The 24,495-nt window shown below is 35.4% G+C and overlaps 1 non-coding gene across 1 annotated transcript; it reads left to right on the plus strand.

Annotated features, from left to right (window-relative positions):
- Positions 1–20,210: 20,210 nt before the first annotated feature.
- Positions 20,211–20,317, plus strand: LOC131179602 (small nucleolar RNA R71). The gene has a single exon (XR_009148493.1). It is a non-coding gene; the product is annotated as a small nucleolar RNA R71 (small nucleolar RNA).
- Positions 20,318–24,495: the final 4,178 nt, after the last annotated feature.

The raw sequence follows: 24,495 nt of genomic DNA on the forward strand, positions 1-24,495 counted from the left end.
AAAATCCTAATGTCCTACCATATGCACTACAGAGGTGAGGTGACTCTGGACTCTGGATGCAGCTCTGAATGCTCACTCTGTCTGATGTCTGCTAGGCTCCCTAGCTTGGTCTCCAGTACCTGCGCGTGACAAAAGTGATGCGCTAAGCAATTCTGCTTAGTGGTGACAATATAAAATAAAATAAAATAAAATATAATAAAAATAAGTATGCAAAATGTATGTTTACATTTTTTTTGGGTAGACTTAATTTCTAATATTATTTGTAGTATTATCCGTTTAAAATTTTGTAAGGTTTATTATCATTGCCCGAGTCACCCATACTAGTGGACTGGATTGGATAAATGGGTAAACTGGTACTGGGTACTAAGTACCTTGGACCATCACACTATCGGTCATATTGTGTCTCCCGGTGTGCAACAAAATAGCTAATAAGTTGTAATAATCATCAGGGTGAAAACACAAGTATACCAACTCAAATAACATAGCCAAAGGCTATTATATCACAGAATGGCATAGTAAGCCATGAAACATAGAATGGCATGAAGCCATATGCAGTACTACTAACAGAACCCTATTTGCATGCCAACCTATCCAAACCAATCTTGCTAGGTATACTAGGGCATTTTACACTTTTAAGTTTCACAATTTTTGAAATTTAAGTTTTAGTGTCACTATTCCATTCAATGGTCAATAAAAATGTTGAATTTTGCATAGGTAATAGGTAAATTAGTTCTAATGCTCCCAACATACCACATTTTTCATTCTAAATTTGTTGGTATTGATTGCCAATACCATTTCCAAGCTTAATGTAAATTGGATAGAATTTTCAGTTTTCATGCTTTGTCTTTACTATTTCATTAGTCATTTTTTAGTGGGAATTTGGCAAAATGATCAACATGAAAGTTGTTCTTTATTTTGTCTAGTTGCATTTCCTTTTTCGAATCACTCCATTTGGAGTTTTTTTGCTGAAGTTATGGCCTAAAAACCACAACTAGCCGAATCGAAATTTTTCCAGAATTTCTGGACTGACCAAATCTATAGTGTTAGAAATAGTGACTACAACTCACTTTTTGAATATGTTCTGGTCATAATTTGAGTTAGGTTTCTTCATGAAAGTTATTGGTCTATATCTCAACTTGTTGCTGGTACAATTTCAGGTCAATTGAATCTTTCTACATTGAGTTATGGCCAAATGACCAAATACTATTCATTTGGTCATTTTGCCCAGGTGGAATGCAGGTCTCCCGGATTAGAGTAAACTTTTGGTCAACATGGTTGGGTTTTCTGGGCATGATTTCTTCACCAAAGTTGTGCCATTATGTGTCTAGTTTTATGTCCAATTGGCCCTACACCAATTGAACCTCTACAATTCAAGTTATTACTGCCCAAACCTGCTGGACCCATGCCCAGTCCTGCAGGTCACCAAGGGCAGCCACACCAAGCTCCAATCCCACTACACAATTCACTCCATTTTTTATTCAAACAGAACCAAATGGTCAATAATTGACCATTAAAACCTACTTTCATTATCACATGGTCACGGTCTCATTTCTCACCCCAAACCCTAACTCAAACATTACAAATCATGCATTATCATTGCATTTCATCAATCCATTCAATTCATGCATATTGAGGGCAGCCAAACTATCATTTTAACTCCATAAAACTCATCATAATCATACCCTAACCAAGGTTGCCAAAATTTATGAGATGGCATACACATAGTATTTAACAAATTTTCTTTGTAATTTGCACTCATACATAGTCTTTAACATGAATTTTAAAGTGAAAACTAAGGTTAGGTCACTAACCTCTATGGAGTGAAGTTTCTCCACTTGCTAAGGTTCTTGTTTTCCTTTTCTTTTTGCTCCCAAAAGAATCACCAAGATGTAAGAATGCTTTTTTATGCTGCTAGGTTAGGGTTTTGTGGTGTAGAAGCTAATGAAATCAAGCTTGAAAAAGCTTGCTAATTGTGGTTATGGTGGATAGGTCAAGGCAAGGAGAAGAAGAAGAGAGAAGGTTCTGATTTTCTTCCTTTTTCCAGCCCATTTTATCTCTTTTAAATAAGTTTATGCCATGTATCCATATTAGATATGTTGGGAGAACTTTAATGACATCATTATGATGTCATAACTCCATTTTCCTTCATTTTCTCTCCTTTTCTTGTCTATTTAATTGTAATTAAATTTTTGACAACATTTATTTATATTTTATGTTATATAAATTATTTATTTAACTGGACAAGTTGGCCAAAAATCATCTCTAAAGATGAAATGACCAAAATGCCTTCCGTTTGGCTTAACGAGCCAAAATTGTCTATACCGATTGAAAAATTTTTCTAAGCATTTCCTTGGCATTCTAATGCCATAAGAACCTCAATGACCCTTCTCTGGAGTTTCAAAAATTATTTTATAATTTTTCCCTTTGGTCTAGGGCTCCTAGTTGCAAGAACCGCAACTTCTCACTAGGTTACCCATCGCCAGGGCACCGACTCATTTAACTTTGTTGTATTTTATTTCTAAAATTTTTCCTAAATTTTTCTTATTAAAATTTGAGTTAATTATGGTTCCTCACTTTAGTTCAAATATTTTTCCGGACGTTCTAGCTATCCGGACCGATACTGGTCACCGGAATAGTAGAATGTATGGAGTTGCTATAAGGAGGGTGTTACAACTCTTCCCCTCTAATAAAAATTTCATCTTCGAAATTTACCTGATGCAAATAGTTGAGGGAACTATTGTCTCATCATCTCTTCACTTTCCCAAGTTGCTTCTTCAGTGTTGTGGTGCCTCCAAAGCACTTTCACTAGTGGAATTTGTTTATTTCTCAGTTCCTTCACTTCTCGAGCTAGGATCTGTATAGGTTCTTCTGTATATGTAAAGTCCGGTTGGATTTCAATCTCTTCCATGGAAATGACATGTGAAGGGTCTGAGTGATATCTTCTCAGCATAGAAACATGGAATACATTGTGAATTTTATCCAGTTCTGGTGGTAAAGCTAGCCGATAGGCCACTGGCCCCACACGTTCAATGACTTCATATGGGCCAATGAACCTAGGGCTTAACTTACCCTTCCTTCCAAATGTTAGTAGTATGCCCTAGAGCATATCATTTAGTATGTATCTTGTACATAATTTTATTAATAAAAGGCATTTCCACTTTTCCGTTTACATAATATATTTATGTGTAATAGAAAAGGTCCATTGATATTTTGTTAGAAATATTATTCTTAAGTTGTTAAGAATATGAGTGACAATATTTCTAGTACAAAGTATCATAAATAGGTTCACAATCGAGGATACTTCATAATAAGGACATGACTTATCCAGAAAGATTGTATTCATATTTGTTCCCAAGTTATTTATATGAGATATAAATAAGATGGAATGGTGAGTCTCATGCCATATAACAAATATGATAGGCACTTATAAATGATAAGTAGGCCGAACCAGTGACACTTATGACAAGCACATGGAGTTTACTCTTGTCAATGTTTTGTCATAAATCATATCAGTGCATATAATCTTTAGACCTGAGATAGCACAGTTATCTTGTATATAGGTAGTTTGAGTTTGATCTCGCTTTCATACTTGTACTATGTATGGGTATATGGGCATCTGTTGGCTCCTACTAGTTATATATGGAGGTAGGTGTTGATCAAGATGGAATCTGTTCCTCTAAGTTAATAGAGATAAAATCCTATGTTCATTTAATTGTTCTTGATGTTTCAAGTTCCTGGCCAGGACAGATAGATTTATTCAGAAAAGAGTTTCTGATGAGAAAATCTTTTAATCAAGAACTGGAATTAAAAGAGAACATAATATTCATAGCAAATGGAGTTTGACATAAACCATGACTCACTTGAGTTGGGATTTTGTAACAGAGAGATTCTAGTGCATGGTAACATATGATTATAGGTTCATTTAAGGTAAATCTTATTACTAATTGGGTGGCCATGGCATGCTATGCTAGGTGTTAACCATGGTCTATGAGGTTCATAAAATGATTTAGAGAAATCATTTATGGTAAGAAAGAGTTCTGATGATATAAGAGTTGATATCATGTCTCATTGCCAATTAGTGATGAGCCTAGTAAGTCACACACATACACAAGTTATCACCTATTTAAATATGATTTAATTAATTAATTAAAGAGTTTAATTGATTAATTAAATAGATTTGGTTTGCAATAAAATTGCAAAGTCCCTAGCATGACTTGAAACCAAATCTAGATTATTGGATGTGTAGTATAAATTAAATTTATATTTAAAGTGTTTAAATATGAATTTAATTGATGAGAAATTAATTAATAGAGATTAATTAATTAATTTATATTTGATATAAATTAATTAGAAGAAGAAAATAATTATTTTGGGTTAAGAACTCAAAATTAAGACACGAGGGCATTTTGGTCATTTTGCAGTGTGACACGTGGCACCATGAGATGGTGACACATGGCATAACACATAAGCTTGCCAAATATTTTTAATCATGTAAGATGATTAAAATCAAGATTAAATATAGGTTTGACACTTGGCACAATGTGATTGGGTCACTTAAACCTAGAGCTAATCAAAAGGTGACATGTGGCTAGGGTTTAATGTGTTAACCTAGCTATTTAAGTGTGGTTATGAAAAGAAAACATAACCAGCAGCCTCTCCTCTCATATGTCACGCCACTTTGAGCCTCTCCAGCTATTTCTCTTCATCTCTCATCAATTCAAAGAGATTAGCCATCAATCTCTTGAATTAAGAACACTAGAAATTGTTTCTAGTGTCCTGTTTACATCTCTAATCTCTTAAAAGGCAGAACTTGAATTTCTAATTAATAGAAAAGGCTTTAGATGCTGTTCAAGGGCTGCCATAGGTGTTCTTGGTGTGGACAAGCTAGAGGGACAACATCTGGTGTCCTGAAGACGAATCTCAAAGGCGCAGACACGCTGCAGCACATCAAGAGGTTAGTGTAATCGTTCTTGATTTAATCTAGGGTTCTAAAATTAATCTGATTAATTTTAAAATCTTAAATGGCAAATACAGATCCAAAAAACATATTAAAAGAGTTTTAATATGTTGTTTATCATTGAAATCAAATAGATAAAAATAAATCTTGCATGGTGCATGTGACCCTAGGTGAAAATTTTTGAATTCAATGGTATAATCTTGTGTTTTTCACGCTTCCGTTCCTTCAATAAATTCCAGATTTGAATATGATTCAAATAAATTTAAAAATTCAGATTTGAATCTCATTCAAACAAATTTAAAAATTCAGATTTGAATCACATTCAAACAACTTCAAAAATTCAGATTTGAATCACATTCAAACATTTTTTAAAAAATCAGATTTGAATCACATTCAAATATTTTTTAAAAAATCAGATCTGAATTTTATTGAATCAATTTTAAAAAATCAGATTTAAATATGATTCAATAAAATTCAGATCTGATTTTTTAAAAAATATTTGAATGTGATTCAAATCTGATTTTTTAAAAAATGTTTGAATGTGATTCAAATCTGAATTTTTGAAGTTGTTTGAATGTGATTCAAATCTGAATTTTTAAATTTGTTTGAATGAGATTCAAATCTGAATTTTTAAATTTATTTGAATCATATTCAAATCTGGAATTTATTGAAGGAACGGAAGCGTGAAAAACACAAGATTATACAATTGAATTCAAAAATTTTCACCTAGGGTCACATGCACCATGCAAGATTTATTTTTATCTATTTGATTTCAATGATAAACAACATATTAAAACTCTTTTAATATGTTTTTTTGGATCTGTATTTGCCATTTAAGATTTTAAAAAAACATATTAAAAGAGTTTTAATATGTTGTTTATCATTGAAATCAAATAGATAAAAATAAATCTTGCATGGTGCATGTGACCCTAGGTGAAAATTTTTGAATTCAATGGTATAATCTTGTGTTTTTCACGCTTCCGTTCCTTCACCAAACCTCAGTACTTTCTTCCACGGTGAGACTTTGAGAAACACTTTATCACCAACTGCATACTCTATCTCTTTTCTCTTCGAGTCAACATAAGATTTTTGTCTATCTGAGGCAATATTCAACTTAGCTTTGATTATCTTCACTTTTTCCTTAGTCTGTTTCACAAGGTCTGGTCCTACCAGCTTATCTTCGCCCAATTCAGTCCAACACAGAGGGGTTCTACATTTCCTCCCATACAGTGCCTCATACGGAGCCATTTGAATGCTAGTTTGGTAGCTATTGCTATATGCGAATTCTGCCAGTGGGAGGTATCTATCCCAACTCCCCTCAAACTTAATGACACAACTCCTCAGCATATCCTCCAGGATCTATCACATAATTCACAGTGTTGCTATCATTTCAATTTATTAACGATGAAAATTCAATTAGTTCTTAGGTTTACCTGAATTACTGCTCGATGGCCCATCACCGAGGATGAAAAGCCGTGCTAAAGCGGAGTTGTGTGCCCAAGGCTTCTTGCAACCTTTTCCAGAATCTCGATGTAAACCTTGGGTCTCGGCCAGATATGATGGAAAGTGAGATTCCATGCAGTCTAACTATCTCACTGATATACAATTCTACTAGCTTCTCCAGTGAGTAGTCAGTCCTAACTGGCAGAAAATGTGCTGATTTCGTCAATCTATCCACTATCACCCATACTGTATCATGCTTCTTCTGGGTGAGAGGTAGACCACTAACAAAATCCATAGTGACCCGGTCCCATTTCCATTCAGGTATGCTTATAGGCTGTAGCAATCCTGATGGAACTTAATGTTCTGCCTTAACTTGCTGACATGTCAAACACTTAGTCACATAGTCAGCTATATCCCTCTTCATACTAGGCCACCATTAATGAGGTTTAAAATCATTATACATTTTTGTGCTTCCCAGGTGCATAGCATAAACACTAGTGTGTGCTTCTTTCAGAATAGTAGTCTTCAGTTCCTTATCATCTGGTACACACACTCTTCCTCTGTAGTACAGACACCCATTTGCTTTCACCTCATACTCAGTTTCCTTTCCCTCTGAAATTTTACCCATAATGGCCATTAATTTTTCATCTGCCCTCTGTCCATCTTATATCTGCTGTAGCAAGGTTGGCCTAACTTGCAACTCAGCCAAAGTAGCTCTATCTTGAGCTAAGGATAGACAAGCATTTAGTGATCTTAAAGCTGGGATGGACTTCCTGCTTAAAGCATCAGCAACTACATTTTCCTTCCCAGGATGATAATCTATCACACAGTCATAGTCCTTTAAAAATTCAATCCATCGCTTCTGTCTAAGATTGAGCTCCTTCTGGGTTGGCAAATATTTTAGACTCTTGTGGTATTTATAGATGTAGCATTTTTCACCATATAAATAATGCCTTCATATCTTCAGGCGTAAGATAATTCTCGCTAACCTGTGTCATGAGTAGGGTAGTTCTGTTCATGTGGCCATAACTGCCTGGAAGCATAGGCTACCACTTTCCCCTCTTGCATCAATACACACCCTAGCTTATTATGCGACGCATCACTGTAGAACACAAAGTCTTTTCCTGACACTGGCTGTGTTAACACTGGTGCTTCTATCAATATAGCCTTCAGCATCTCAAAACTGGCTTGGCACTTGTTGTTCCAGCCAAATTTCACATTCTTGTGCAACAACTTGGTCATTGGAGTAGCTATAAGAGAGAACCCCTTCACAAATCTTCTGTAATACCGAGCTAGCCCCAAGAAACTTCTGACCTCAGTTGTATTTCTGGGAGGCTTCAATTCCATCACTACTTCTATCTTTTTGGGATCCACTCTAATCCCCTCAGCTGATCTATGTGTCCAAGGAATCAGATTTCAGTCATCCAAAAGTCATATTTGGACAACTTAGCATACAGCTACTTTTCTCGCAGGGTTTGTAGAATAATCCTAAAATGTTCATCATGTTCTTCCTTGGTCTTGGAATACACCAGAATATCATCAATAAAGGCCACTATAAACAGATCTAAGTATGGATGGAAGATAAGATTCATAAGGTCCATAAATGCTGCTAGTGCATTTGTTAACCCAAACGGCATTACTAAAAATTCATAGTGCCCATACCGGGTTCTGAATGCAGTTTTTGACACATCTGCATCCTTTACCCTCAACTGATGATACCCTGATCTGAGATCAATTTTTAAATATACACTGGCTCCCTTCAACTGATCAAACAGATCATCAATTATGGGCAATGGATACTTATTCTTCACAGTTACCTTGTTCAACTGTCGGTAATTAATACACAATCTCAAGGTTCCATTCTTCTTTTTCACAAACAGCACCGGAGCTCCCCATGGTGACACACTGGGGCGTATGAACCCGTTATCGAGTAACTCCTGCAACTGAGTTTTCAACTCCTTCAATTCAGTGGGTGCCATCCTATATGGAGCAATTGAAATGGGCGTTGTACCCGACATTACCTCAATAGCAAACTCGACTTCCCTTTCTGGTGGTAAACCAGGAAACTCTTTAGGAAATACATCTGGGAAGTCTCTTACTATGGGTATATCACCCAAGTTTGGCTTAGCTTGCCTAGTATCAACCACGTGTGCTAGGTAAGCTTCACAGCCTTTTCTCATCAATCTTCTTGCAACTGTGGCTGAGATAACATTGGACAGGAAATCTGTCCTTTCACCAACAACAGTGATCTCATTACCCTCAGAAGTTTTCAGAGAAATCCTCTTCAATTTGCAATCAACTATTGTCTGATGATGTGACAACCAGTCCATACCCAAAATCACGTCAAACTCGTACAAGGGCAATTCAATTAGGTCTGCCGAGAATTCATACCCCTGAATCCTCAACGGGCAACCTTTATACACCTTATTCACTACCACACTGTGGCCTGGTAGATTTGTCACCAGAATGTCTTGATCACTCTCCTCTACTGGAACTCCCCTCTCTATGGGTAGTTTGAAGCAAATGTAGGAATGAGTGGATCCTGGATCCACCAATGCATGCACAGTAATGTTGTAGAGGGAAAACGTACCCATGATGACATCCGGGGCATCTTGCTCCTCCTAAGCTCTGAAGGCATAGGCCCTGGTAGGTACTCTAGTGTCTGGCCTCTCAGCTGACTCAGATGCAGGCCTCAGTGATGGACTAGCTGCCTCAAATTTATCGGGCTTCCTAACCCTTTGTGGTGCAGGAACAGGTCTGTTAGCTTGTGTCGGAGCAATAGTAGTAGTCCTCTTCGGACCATTCTTGATCTGATGTTCTATCAATCTACACCGTAAGCATGCACTGGTCACTTGCCAACATTCCCCCTTATGCCACTTTTGACAGTACTGACAAGCAGAAGATGCAGGGGCTAGTCCCTTAAACACTGTCCCTAGAGAGCTTCCCACTAATGGTGTGGACTGGCCTCTCCTAGGTGTGAACTGTGGTCTGGGCCCCTGAGACTGACCCTGACCCTGTGATGGTCCTGAACTCTGAGTGAAAAGACCCTTACTCTTCTTACTGGGAGCAGAAAATGCACTAGATTGACCTGGACCCCTCTTCTGCTGTCTTTCCCTTCTATTTTGTTCATTTATTCAGACCCTTTCCACTTTTGATGTAGCATCTACTAGTTTAGCAAAATATGTGATCTCCAATGCTATGATCATGACTTTGATGTTGTCATTGAGCCCTTCTTCAAACCGTCTGCACCTCTCTGCCTCTGTAGGGACTATCTCCCTCCCATATCGGCTCAGTCTGACAAACTCACGTTCATACTCAACCACTGACAATTGCCTTTGTCTCAGACTGATAAATTCTCTTCTTCGCTCTTCTAAATACACTTTACTCACATATTTCTTCTAGAACTCTGTGAGGAAGAATTCCCAGGTGATCCGTTTAGGTTGCACCTCACTGGTTACTGTGTTTCACCACTGATATGCATCATCCTGAAGTAGGGACACATCACCCACTAGGTTCTGCTCGGGGGTGCAATTTAGCTATTTCAACACTCTGATGGTTCTATCCAACCAGTTTTATTCGGTCATGGGATCATCCTCCCTCTTCCCAAAGAAGTCCACAGCCCCATGCTTTCGCAGTTTCTCCAGATGATATTTCTATGGTACTGGTGGAGGTTGTGGCTGTGGTTGTGGTGGTGGAATTGCCCCTATCATTTGCAGGTAGAATTCAGTCATTTACAGAAATAGAGCAAACTGAGATTGGGCAGGTGCCTCAGCTGTTGGTGGAGCAGATTCTTCCCTACCCCCAGATTCAGCCCTTGGTGGAGCACGAATCTCCACCTCTTCATCAACTGCTCTTTGCGAAGCAGGATCCATATCCTATTCAAAATAAGAAAATAAAAAGATCTGCATCAGTGTCACCTCAACACTTACAAATGCAATGCAATGGTATGCACTCTATCTAGGCCCAAAAACGCCTAAACCGATGCTCTGATACCACTAAATGTGACACTCCTTACCTGTCTATAGTGTAGCCGAGCAAGTTATGTCACTCAGTGTGTCGGAGCACCAATTCATGTTTCTATTACAATTTATCCCTTTTAATTCATTTATTTTCAATTTTTGATAAATCTGAATTTTTTCGCAAATTTTATAGAAAATCTGGCAGAGTGCCGGCTATAAATTGGAAAAACAGTTCTTCTGAACCTGTTTAAGAACACTTCCAATATAATTTCCGAATCCAAACTCCATTATACACATTTCAAATCAATCTCAAAATCTCAATCTCAAATCACAATACTATTTTCAGAAAATTTTCTTTTCACTTCATTACTGGAAGTACATTCATAAATATTTCTCAACATAATCTACAGAAAATTTCAATAATATGAAATTTCATATATTTACATCATTAATAATTTCAAGAGTTTATAGCTACAATCCCAAAACTAAAACAAAATACAAAATACAAAATGCTACCCAAAATCGTAATGTCCTACCATATGCACTGCAGAGGTGAGGTGACTCTGGACTCCGGATGCAGCTCTGAATGCTCACCCTGTCTGATGTTTGCTGGGCTCCCCAGCTAAGTCTCCAATACCTACGCATGGCAACAGCGACGTGCTAAGCAATTCTGCTTAGTGGTGACAATATAAAATAAAATAAAATAAACTATAATAAAAATAAGTATGCAGAATGTATGTTTACATTTTTTTGGGTAGACTTAATTTCTGATATTATTTGTGGTATTATTCGTTTAAAATTTTGTAAGGTTTATTATCATTGCCCGAGTAACCCATACTAGTTGACTAGACTGGATAAACAGGTAAACTGGCACTGGGTACTAAGTACCTCGGACCATCACACCATCGGTCACATTGTGTCTCCCTGTGTGCAACAGAACAGCTAATAAGCTGTAATAATCATCAGGGTGAAAACCCAAGTATACCAACTCAAATAACATAGCCAAAGGCTATTATGTCACAAAATGGCATGGGAAGCCATGAAAAAAAGAATGGCATGAAGCCATATGCAGTACTGCTAACAGAATCCTATTGGCATGCTAACCTATCCAAACCAATCTTGCTAGGTATACTAGGGCATTTTACACTTTTAAGTTTCACAATTTTTGAAATTTAAGTTTTAGTGTTACTATTCCATTCATTGGTCAACAAAAATGTTGACTTTTGCATAGGCAATAGGTACAATGGTTCTAATACTCCCAACATATCACATTTTGCATTCTAAATTTGTTGTTATTGATTGCCAATACCATTTCCAAGCTAAATGTAAATTGGATAGAATTTTCAGTTTTCATGCTTTGTTTGTACTGTTCCATTAGTCATTCTTGCAGTGGGAATTTGGAAGAATGATCAACATGAAAGTTGTTTCTTATTTTGTCTAATTGCATTTCCTTTTTTGAATCACTCCAGTTGGAGTTTTGTAGTTCAAGTTATGGCCTAAAAACCACAACTGGCCGGATTGAAAGTTTTCCAGAAATTCTAGACTGACCAAATCTACAATGTTAGAAATAGTGACTACAACTCACTTTTTGAATATGTTCTGGTCATAATTTGGGTTAGGTTTCTTCATGAAAGTTGTTGGTCTATATCTCAACTTATTGCTGGTAAAATTTCAGATCAATTGGACCTTTCTACACTGAGTTAAAGCCAAATGACCAAACACTCTTCATTTGGTCATTTTGCCCAGGCAGAATGCAAGTCACCCGGATTAGGGCAAACTTTTGGTCAACTTGGTTGGGTTTTCTGGGCATAGTTTCTTCACCAAAGTTGTGCCATTATGTGTCTAGTTTCATGTCCAATTGGCCTTGCACTATTTGAACCTCTGCAATTCAAGTTATTGCTGCCCAAACCTGCTGGACTCATGCCCAGTCCTGCAGGTCACCAAGGGCAGCCACACCAAGCTCCAATCCCACTACACAATTCACTCCATTTTTTATACAAACAGAACCAAATGGCCACTAATTGACCATTAAAACCTACTTTCATTATCACATGGTCAAGGTCTCATTTTCCACCCCAAACCCTAACTCAAACATTACAAATCATGCATTATTATTGCATTTCATCAATCCATTCAATTCATGCATATTGAGGGCAGCCAAACTATCATTTTAACTCTATAAAACTCATCATAATCATACCCTAACCAAGGCTGCCGAAATTTATGAGATGGCATACACATAGTATTTGACAATTTTTCTTTGTAATTTGCACTCATACATAGTCCTTAACATAAATTTTAAAGTGGAAACTAAGGTTAGGTCACTAACCTCTATGGAGTGAAGTTTGCCCACTTGCTAGGGTTCTTGTTTCCCTTTTCTTTTTGCTGTCAAAAGAATCACCAAGATGCAAGAACGCTTTTTTGTGTTGCTAGGTTAGGGTTTTGTGGTGTAGAAGCTAATGAAATCGAGCTTGAAAAAGCTTGCTAATGGTGGTTATGGTGGATAGGTCACGGCAAGGAGAAGAAGAAGAGAGAAGGTTCTGATTTTCTTCCTTTTTCCAGCCCATTTTATCTCTTTTAAATAAGTTTATGCCATGTGTCCATATTAGATAGGTTGGGAGAACTTTAATGACATCATTATGATGTCATAATTCCATTTTCCTTCATTTTCTCTCCTTTTCTTGTCTGTTTAATTGCAATTAAATTTTTAACAACAATTATTCATATTTTATGTTATACAAATTATTTATTTAACTGGATCCTCTGTTTGGCTTAATGAGCCAAAATTGTCTGTACCGATTGAAAAATTTTTCTAAGCATTTTCTTTGCATTCTAATGCCATAAGAACCTCAATGACCCATCTCTGGAGTCTCAAAAATTATTTTATAATTTTTCCCCCGGGTATAGGGCTCCTAGTTGCGAGAACCGCAACTTCTCTCTAGGTTACCCATCGCTAGGGCACTGGCTCATTTAACTTGGTTGTATTTTATTTCTAAAATTTTTTCTAAATTTTTCTTATTAAAATTTGAGTTAATTATGGTTTCTCACTTTAGTTTAAATATTTTTTCGTACGTTCTAGCTGTCCGGACTGACACTGGTCATCGAAATAGTAGAATGTATGGAGTTGCTACAAGGAAGGTGTTATAATAGGTGGTTTGAGTATGATACTGCTTTCATATTTGTACTGTGTATGGGTATATGGGAATGTGCTGGCTCCTACTAGTTATATATAGAGGTAGGTGTTGATCAAGATGGAATCTGTTTCTCTAAGTAAATAGGGATACAATCCTATGTTCATTTAATTGTTCTTGATGTTTCAACTTCTTGGCCAGGATAGATAGATTTATTCAGAAAAGAGTTTCTGATGAGAAAATCTTTTTAATCAAGAACTAGAATTAAAAGAGAACATAATATTCATAGCAAATGGAGTTTGACATAAACCATGACTCCAACTTGAGTTGAGATTTTGTAACAGAGAGATTCTAGTGTATGGTAACATATGATTATAGGTTCATTTAAGGTAAATCTTATTACTAATTGAGTGGCCATGGCATGCTATGCTAGGTGTTAACCATGGTCTATGAGGTGCATAAAATGATTTAGAGAAATCATTTATGGTAAAAAAGAGTTCTGATGATATTAAGAGTTGATATCATGTCTCATTGTCAATTAGTGATGAGCCTAGTAAGTCACACACATATATAAGTAATCACCAAATTAAATATGATTTAATTAATTAATTAAAGAGTTTAATTGATTAATTAAATAGGTTTAGTTTGCAATTAAATTGCAAAGTCCCTAGCATGGCTTGAAATCAAATCTAGGTTATTGGATGTATAGTAAAAGTTACATTTATATTTAAAGTGTTTAAATATGAATTTAATTAATGAGAAATTAATTAATAGAGATTAATTAATTAATTTATATTGGATATAAATTGATTAGAAGAAGAGAAATAATTATTTTGAGTTGAGAACTCAAAATTAAGACACAGGGGTATTTTGGTCATTTCACAGGGTAACATGTGGCACAATAAGATGGTGACACATGGCACTACACATAAGCTTGCCATATGTCCTTTAATCATATAAGATGATTAAAATCAAGATTAAATATAGGTTTAACACGTGGCACATGTGGCATGTTGGGTCAATTAAACCTAGAGCCAATCAGAAGGTGACATGTGGCAAGGGTTTTAAATGGTGACCTAGCTATATAAGGGGAAGGATGAAAAGAAAAATACCTAGCTGCTATTTGTTTCATTGGTGATGCCCCAAAGCACCTCTCCCTTTCATCTTCTTCATCTCTCATCAATTCAAAGTGATTTCCTAACAATCTCTTGAATTAAAAATACTAGAAATTGTTTATAGTGTCCTGTTTACATCTGTAATCTCTCAAAAGGCAAAACCTGATTTTCTAATTGATTGGAAAAGCTTTAGAGGCTGTTCAAGAGGCTGCCATTGGTGATCTTGGTAGGGACAAGTTAGAGGAACAACATCTGGTGTCCTAGGCGCATCCCAAAGGTGCCAAACACACTATAGTGCATCAAATAGGTTAGTGCACTTGTTCTTGATCTAATCTAGGGTTCTAATGAATTAATCTGTTAATTCTAAAATCTTAAATGGCAAATGTAGATCCAAAAATAAATTAAAAGAGTTTTAATATGCTGTTTATCATTGAAATCAAATAAATAAAAATAAATTTTGCATGATGCATATGACCCTAGAAGAAAAATTTTGAATTTCAATGATCTAAACTTGTGTTTTTCATGTTTTCGCTCCTTCAAAAATCTGCAGGAAAAATCAATTCTCCAACCTGCACCAACACATCCTCAAGTACTCCCAATGGGTAAGCATTATAATGATCAACTAACTGGATAATGACACAGGTTTCTTTCAAAGGACCCAAATTTAAAGTTTGAAAAACTGAATTTGACATAACATTAATAGATGCTCCTAAATCTGCCATTGCATGTTCAAATCTAGAATCACCTATTTTGCAGGGAATAGAAAATGAACCTAGATCCTTACACTTTGAGGGTAATTTTTGCTGAATTAATGCTAACATATTTTCCCCCACACTGATCTTCTCATTAGTCCTCAACTTATGCCTTGTAGTGCATAATTCCTCAAGGAATTTGGCATACCTGGGGATTTGTTTGATCGCATCAAGTATATGTTAGCCTCTACGTTCCTAAAAGTCTCCAAATTTTCTTTCTCTTGTATTTCTTTCTTAGTCTTAGCCAACCTGCATGGGAATGGAGGAAGAACATAATTATTAACCTTATTCAGTTTAGGTTCAGTATTTACCTCAACTTCAGGAACTTCAGACTCTTTTGCTCCTTGCTTCTTCTTTTTCATTGGCTCATGTGGAGTCTGATTATCAACTTCTTTTCTACTCCGCAACACTATAGCACTTGTATTTTCTCTAGTATTTATGACTGTTTGTGATGGAAGCTTTCCAGAACCTTAAGCTTCAAGCTTACTCATAGATGAAGCTAACTGACCAATTTGCCTCTCTATGTTTTGAATGCTATTTCTAGTCTCCTATTGAAACTGTTGTGTATTGCTAGCCAAAGCCTTAACAATTTCATCAAGTGACATACCTTGATTTGAGGGATGTGGAGGTGGTTGATTCACTTGTGGTCTCTGCTGCTCGTATCAGTTTTGTACTGGTTGATTCCATAACTCAAATTGGGGTGATCTCGCCATCCTGGATTATAAGTATTAGAAAAGGGATCATACCTGCATTGTGGTTGTTCATAATTTCCTACTGCATTAGCATGTTGCATTTATTCATCCTCTTGTAATGCAGGACACATGTCAATAACATGACCCGAATCCGAATAAATCCCACATACCTTGTCACACCCTACCCCTCTGTAAGGCATAACATGATCCCGTAGTATACCTAATGAATTACCAACTTCGTCTACTAATAACCCATTAAATACACTACAAGGGATTTTAAAACTTTTCTTACTTCTTTTTATAGTGGTGAGCACTATTTATAGGTGTTAAAATTTTTTCTTTTGAACTGAAGGGAAACAGCTAACACATTTGAATTATTAGTAATTTCTGTAAAAATTTTGGCAGAGTGCCATTTGTATTTTGAATAAAGCAGTTCTTCAAAAACCTGTAAAAAGCACTTCAAATATATTTCTCAATCTCAAACTCCAACATTTAATTAACACAATATGTTTCTCAACTCAAATCCATAATAATTTTTCAATATTTTCAAAGGCTGAGATAAAAGAAATATAGTACAAATTTTACAAGCCAAAATAATTGATAATTTGTTTTACAACTTCAATGTACAATTTTAGTTTACAACTGCTCAAAACCAAGAACACTATATACATACAGTGAACATATATTACAATAAAAAATGCAGAATATGATATACTCAATATACTCGATGATCTCTCACTGAAGCACTAGCAGCCTAGTCTGTTGCCCTGTCAATCTGTCTACCTACGACAGCAATGAAAAGCTATCGCTGAGCCATTGTCTCAGTGGTGCACAACATTAACAAAATACAACTTTAAATCACAAATCATAAGTCATATAAATAGTGGATACTTAAAACCATAGTTAAATTCAAAGACAATGAATGTCATAAAGAATTTAAACTCCATTTCACAATATCACAATAAATCTCAATAAATCAAAATATGGTTAAATTCAAAAGACAGTGAATGTCAATTAGAATTTAAACTCCATTTCACAATATCACAATGAATCTCAATAAATCACACACATAACTTAATCATGTTGCAAAGTTCAATTCATCCCAAAAGCCGTTGGCTAATGAGGAATTCAATTCGTCCCAAAAGCCTATGGCTAATGAGGAATAAGGTAGTTAGCTAGCAAAAATATGAGTACTCATTCTATTCGTCCTCAATAGGCACACACCTCAACACTTCAGCCAGAGAGGGAATTCAATTTGTCCCACTAGACAAGCTAGCGAGGAATTCAATCAATATACATGATAGCTGTGGTTTCAAACCATTTACAATGCTTTTCAATCAATAAGTATCCATCAAATATGATTCAAACAATTTTTCACAATTTCAAACCATTTACAATGCTTTTCAAGTATCCATTCAAACACATTTCCACAATTTAAAACAATAATATACAAATAGTCATAATTTATTTCAATTGAAAAATTCAAAAGAAATAACTGTTGTGCACAAACCTCTGATAACTGTTTCTTGGCTTTGACTCAGTATTTCCTTCCCTTTCCCTGAGTCTTTGCTAACTGAGAAACATAATTTGAAGTGTTTCAGTACTCATTTAAACTGTCTCTAATAATAATGCTTAATAATTAATTCATTGAATTCTATTATTTCCTTAGTTAACCTAAGATGTCGACCCTCGATGCATCCTAGGTGAATTAGGTTTTAATGTTACCGATATGTCACATTTGTAGCCTTTTAGTATTGGTACATGTTACCAAATTCATTTCCATGTATAGTGCATTTTATTGCAATTTGTCAGTTTCCGGTATACTAATTTGACCTAGCCGGACGACCTAGTTCCCTCGGTTTTCGGGTTTTGGTCAAAACTACAAACTTGTATATCTATATCTTATTGTACGCAGGGCAGAATTTCAGGTCATTCTGCATTTACTAGACCAAGTTATGGTTATTTTACTATTGCTGGTCAGAATGTACCAAAATTGGTCACTTTTGGTCATTTTAGATTCAGCCAGTTTTTTGACCTGAAATTATGCAAGCTATTGGACTAACTTATGGTCATTTCTGGGCTCTGGTATCTTCATAAGACTTGTAGATATATGTCTCAACTATTCATGGTAAAAAGTTTAGGTTAATTGGACCTGTTTTGAGTGAGTTATGGCCAAAACACTAACTGCTGCCCAAATGGTTAATTTTCAGGCCTTAAATGCACTAATCTGGATTTGGTCATTTTTTAAGTTACCTTCCAAGCAGAATTTTGGTAAGCTTCCTTCATGAAAGTTGGCACTTTTTGTGCCTAGTTTCACCTCCAATTGGTCTCATACCAATTGGAGCCACACACTTAAGGTTCTAAGCCAAAACCTACACTGCCCTTTTGCACATTGTTCATCACTCATCAAAGGACACATTTAACATTACCAAGTTACACATTCATGTCAATTCTGGTTTGTACCATAAACTAAACACATTTTACTTTACATTGTTGTTCATTTTGGCAGCTTGTAATCACACTCAATATGCACCTTATAGTACAGAATTTACCAAGTCCAAATTACACACAATTTAACTACATAATATAGCTCATTTACATGTCCAAACTCAAACCTTTATACACATGTACATGCTGCCATAACAAGTACCATAATTCAACAATAATATTCCATAAACCAAACCATGAAATAATATATTTTGGTCCACACTTCAAATTGCCGAATTGTAATCTTCTTCACTTAGCTTTCCAAGCTTCCAAAATCAAGTGTACATTCACATATACATTTAGTATACATCACCCAATTTATTCCTACACACATAAACACTTCATCAACACTTTAATCTACCATTTACTTGTAAGGATAAACTGTTCTTATGGAGTTTCCATGGCTGCCAAAAATATACATCTCCCTTAAAACATCAAACTCCAAAAATCTTTCCACAATTCAACTACCCATAACATCCACACAAACTTTAATGAAGCAAGCATCAAAAATACCTACTTTTCACTTTGGAAACTCTTCAAAACTTCACCAAAACTTGATCTTCTTGCTGCCTATCTACTGCCCAAGGTGTATGGACAACTTTTAGTGAAGGGAGCTTGAGGTTTCCATGGTTGGATCATGCTTGCATGAAGCTTCTTCAAATTCAGCCATGGAGGTTTTCTATCTTCTTTGGTTTCGGCTAGTTCTTGGGAGTTTGAGGAAGATGAAAATCTATCCAAAATGAAGATGTAGTGGTCCACTTAGGTGAGTTAGTGGAGCACTATGTGTCAATTTAATGTTTATTTATCCTAAGGTTTCATTGTCCCACATTTAACTCCCAATTTTTGCTATTTAAACTATGTACCACCAATTTAATTTTTCATGACATTTTTCGAGTATAATATCAAGTATTTTTAATGAACATTTAGGTCAAAAGACAACTCGGGGTGTCAAATGACCACAATGTCCCTGTTTCGGTTGCATTCCTGATTTTTCGGTAATACTGAGTTTTGTCGTTTTCTCGATTTCTCACTTTTCTTTGTACTAATTAATTAAATTTTCTTTGATATTTCTAATGGTATTTATACTTCCATAGACATTTATTTAAGTCCTAAAAATATTTTTCTGGGTTCCCCGTGGTCCAGGGCTGGTCAACGGTCCACGCCACGACTTCCTAGTGCGGTCACCCATCGCTAGGGTTCTCGACTCGTTTAACTTGGTTACATTTCATTGCTATTATTTTTCCTTTGTTTTTCTTGTATTTTATTTTCTTGTATTTCATTATTTTATATCTCCTCACTCATATCTAAGTGTAGTTTGAGCCATCCTAGCTGTCCAGACAACACTGGTCACCGAAACAGTAGAACGTACTACCGAACATAGGGGTGTTACATACCTTAACAGTTTGCATGTTCCCTATAGCCAATTGCCTCACCAAAGAAGTTAAATTAAAAATCTGTTTCTCAAGGTTAGATGTACTTACCTCATTAACCTTCTTAGGTGTGTGATCCATTCTCATTCCAAACTGCTGAGAGTTTGTTACCATGTTAGCAATCAGCCTCCTTGCTTCTTTTAGTGTCATATCAACCAAAGCTCCTCCACTAGTAGCATCTATCATACTGTGGTCCATTGGTAGAAGTCCCTCATATAAATACTGAATCAAAAGCTGCTCACTTATTTGATGATGGGGATAACTTGCACACAACTTCTTAAATCTCTCCCAATACTCATACAAACTCTCTCCATTGTACTGCCAGATGCCACAAATTTTTTTTCTTATGTTTGCAGCACGGGAAGTATGAAAATATTTCTCCAAAAATATCCACTTCATCTCATTCCATGAGTTGACTGATCCAGAAGGAAGGTAATACAACCAATCCTTAGTTGTGCCTTCCAGGGAGAAAGGAAAAGCTCGAAGCTTGATTTGATCCTCTAAAACTCCTTGAGGTTTCATGCTGGAACAAACAATATGAAATTCCTTTAAATGCTTATGTGGATCCTCACCTGAAAGACCATAAAACTTAGGCAACAAATGGATTAGTCCAGATTTTAACTCAAAAGCAACATTTAAAGTAGGAAATTGAATACACAAAGGCTATTGGTTTAGATCAAGGGCAGCCAACTCTTTCAAAGTCCTAGCTGCTATGGTTTCATTTTCGAAATCTGAAGCCAAATCCAAACTTAATTACCTTGGAGATTGGACTCCTTCAGATGTACTCGAAATTTGCTTAGCTTGCTTAGCCAATTTTCTCAACTGTTTAGCTGTTTTTTCTACTTTTGGATCAAAGAGCAAGTCACCAAATTGAGAAGTTATTATCATAAATAAAAAAAAATCAAAGTAAAAATAGAAAACTGCCTCAAAACCCTAGAAAACGATCGAATTTGGCCTCAAGAGGGTAGGGCCAATGTATTGGTTATTTTCAAAACGTCATTTCCTTCAAAAAAAGTATGGAGCGCCCTCCTAATTCAAATAAAAATCTATCGATAAATAGTAACACCGTAATTTTTACCGAAAACCTAAAAACAGCAGCACTTCACAAACAAAGTTAATAACAAAATATCCTAACACTAAAGAAACGAAATTCAATAAACTTTAGTCCCTAGCAACGGCGCCAAAATTCTTAATGGTTGCTGAATCCACCAAAAATTAAATTAACTAAAATTACCAGTAATGAAATATTTTCTACAGTAAGTGGTAATCTAGGTCGAACCCTAGAGACTGAGTTACTAAATTTCGTGCACTTGTATAACAGAAAAAATAACAAAGGTTAGGGGGGGGGGGGAGGTTGTAACACTAAATAAGAAGAAATCAAATTCAGAAATTAAAGAACTAGATTTAAATATGAAACTCTCAATTTAAACAAACTTCAGTCCAAGGTGATTCACATTCCAATGCATTACTCGATCATAGACAAAAAAAATACAATTATCTCTTATTAAATACTTAATGTAGATTTACCAAACAATGAGGTAAAATCCCGAACTTTCCTGTACTCATCAATTTGAGCCCAGCACTCTTCTTGACTCTAATTATTAACTGAATTGGTATTAAGCAATCCTCATCAAATTAATAACTGCTTTAAGAACAGAAAGTAGTTAAGTTGAACAACGATTTATAAAGCATAAACTATTTAATTCACCCTATTGTTTCCTTAGGTTATTATAAAAAACTTGGATCATAATCAATAAAACCTAATTGCTACTCAAATTCAATCTTACATAATAATTACGGATTATGAAGATGAATTAGCAATTGATCAAATCAAACAATTAACTAATAGGCCTTTTTAGCAAATCATTCAATAGATAAAAAACAATTAAATCAGGAAACAATAGATATTCAAAAAGGCATAATTTAAATTAAGAACCTGGTCTCACAAATCATGCAAAAGAACTAGAATCCCTTGAACTAAATTTAGAACTTAGCCACTCATGTTCATGGCTAACAGAAAATTGAAGAAAAATAAAGAAGAAATCTAAAAAGAGAATGGAGAATGAAGGTCTTCTATGGTGTTCGAAGGTTTGAATGGTTGTATTTCAGTTGCTTCCCAAAGATGGTCTTTATAATGAAAAACGTAATCCCAAAGATAATAGCCAAACTTGGAAAAGTTTTCAACTTCAAAAGACAGATTTTCTGATCTGCAATCACGGCCATTTTTTAGCTACTTCCCTTTGGAATCTATCTCTTTCTTCTACAGGAAAGTTGTAGCCCTACTTCTTAGCTTTCGAACGCGTACTCATTTTCCCAAATCCGAGGTCTACAGCCCAAGTTATGGACCAAAAATCGAGACTAGTGCTGACAGAGTATCCAAGCCATAATGACGACTTCATTACCCTTTTTGACAATTAAAATGGCCTTATCTCGCTTCTAGCCCTTCATAGAAATTGTAGAGGTGGTTCTTAAGGTTCAATTGGGCTTGGGTTTGCCTCATTTGGTCATTTGGATCTCCAGATATAAAATAAATACCAAAACTGGTCGTGACACATCAACTGTGAGCTTCTGTATTAGATTCACAGTTAATTTTGATAACCTTAGAGACTGATATGGGCTTTGGTCCTTCTTCGTCATTTGTAGTGCTTTAACTTAGCTTTTCAATGAATTAAATAGCATTGGATTCGGATATCCACAACTTCAGAAACACTTGAAAAACACGGTAAATGTTAAATTAATGTAAATGCTGAAAATTTCTCCATTTAACACAATTATTCCAACAACTATCTAAAAATATGCCTAAATGATAATTATACTTTAATTAACTGAATTAGGCATAAAAAGCACACTAGAAACACTAAATGTGATGGGAGTAAAATTAATAAATTATGCACTTATCAGTGTGACGGCCTGAGGTACTTAGTATCCAGTTCTAGTTTACCTGTTTATCCATTCCAGTCAATTGGTATAGGTTACTTGGGCAATTAAAGTAGGTCTTAAAAATTTATAACTAAATAAAGAACATAAAAATCACTAAATTAAGAATATTACAAATGATTACTAAAAATTTAATCTGCATGAAATAACAACATAATTTCTGCATATTTAATATTTAGTTTATTTTTTTTATATATTATATTGGCACCCCTAAGCTTTATGCTTAGCGCGTCGCTTTTTGCCACGCGTAGATACTGGAGATCAGGAGCGAGAGCCCAGTAGACCATAGACTGAGAGTCTGAGCTTTGGATCTGCATCTGTGTCAGACTGTGTCACCACATCAGTGCAGTGTATTTTGGTAGGAACCACTAGGCCTGTCAGTGATTTTGTATTTTGTAGTTAGACTTTCATTTTGTCATGTAAATTATGAATTTACATAATTATTTGTAAATTTTATAAATTAAAGAAATTGAGTATTTTATTTATGAATGTAATGATGAATTTATTTATGCATGGAATGAATAAAATTTTGAGTTTGAGATATTGAGATGAAATTTGAAATTGGGTAAAATTTTATATATTGGAAATTATTATTGAGATTTTTAATAGGTGGAAATTGTCAAAATTGTGAATAATTTAGGGGAAACTCCACCAGTTTCTCTGGTTAATAAATTGGCCCTACATTAATAAAATATAATGTGAATAATAGGATATGTAATAAGTTAAGTTAAGGCGCTCCGGCACCAAGTGTGACATGCCATGCTCGGCTACACTGTAGATGGGTGAGGGGTGTCGCAGCCATTGTGCTTAGTGGATAAGCTCTCGCATGGGTGAGCCTTTTCCTACATTATAAAGCCCAATAGCCATAGATTTTAGCCCTAGGTACCCCGTAGATTTTTCTTGTGCTGGATTTATAACCCTACTGTTTAAACCATAAGTTCAAGTGGTAGTTGAGATGAACCTAGGCCTATGCATAAACCCAATGTGTGTATAGGCCCAAGTCCATTTCAAAACCCGTATTAAGCAAAAGGATGCTTACTTATGGTTAAACTTTATGGACATAAATCCTTTATTTGTGAGGGAAGGATTGTCCTAGACCAACCCCTGTTGGTTTTTCCAGTGTATCGTAGCCTAAGATAGATTTTTTTTTCCTACCCTACACGTGAGAGTTAGAGGTATAAGGGGACAAAGATTCAGTTTTGGAGATATTCTTTTTGGTTTTTATTTAGTCTTTGGTCTGATCTTAGTTCAAGTTTTGGTTCTATTAGTATGGTTCGATTTTGATTTTGTCAAAGTAAAGGTAAAAAAAAAAATGGTCCATTCATGCATTTCATTCATTTACATAGCATGTTTAGGTTAACACTTAAATATATATATATATATATATATATTTTGCAAACATAGCCTTAAAACACATCAAAGAGACTTTCGATCAGGTCATTTGGGTTAGAACAGGGAAGAGACTAGTGAGGATTTCACTTGTACTACTTAAAATGGAAGAAACTATGGTCATGCTTAATGAAATCTTGAATGCCAAGATGTTTGAGCTAGGAGAGAAAATTATAGTCTGAAGGAGCAGAAGCGTGAAAAAC

The sequence above is a fragment of the Hevea brasiliensis genome, chromosome 4, assembly GCF_030052815.1.
Source record: "Hevea brasiliensis isolate MT/VB/25A 57/8 chromosome 4, ASM3005281v1, whole genome shotgun sequence".
NCBI classification, from domain to species: Eukaryota; Viridiplantae; Streptophyta; class Magnoliopsida; order Malpighiales; family Euphorbiaceae; genus Hevea; species Hevea brasiliensis.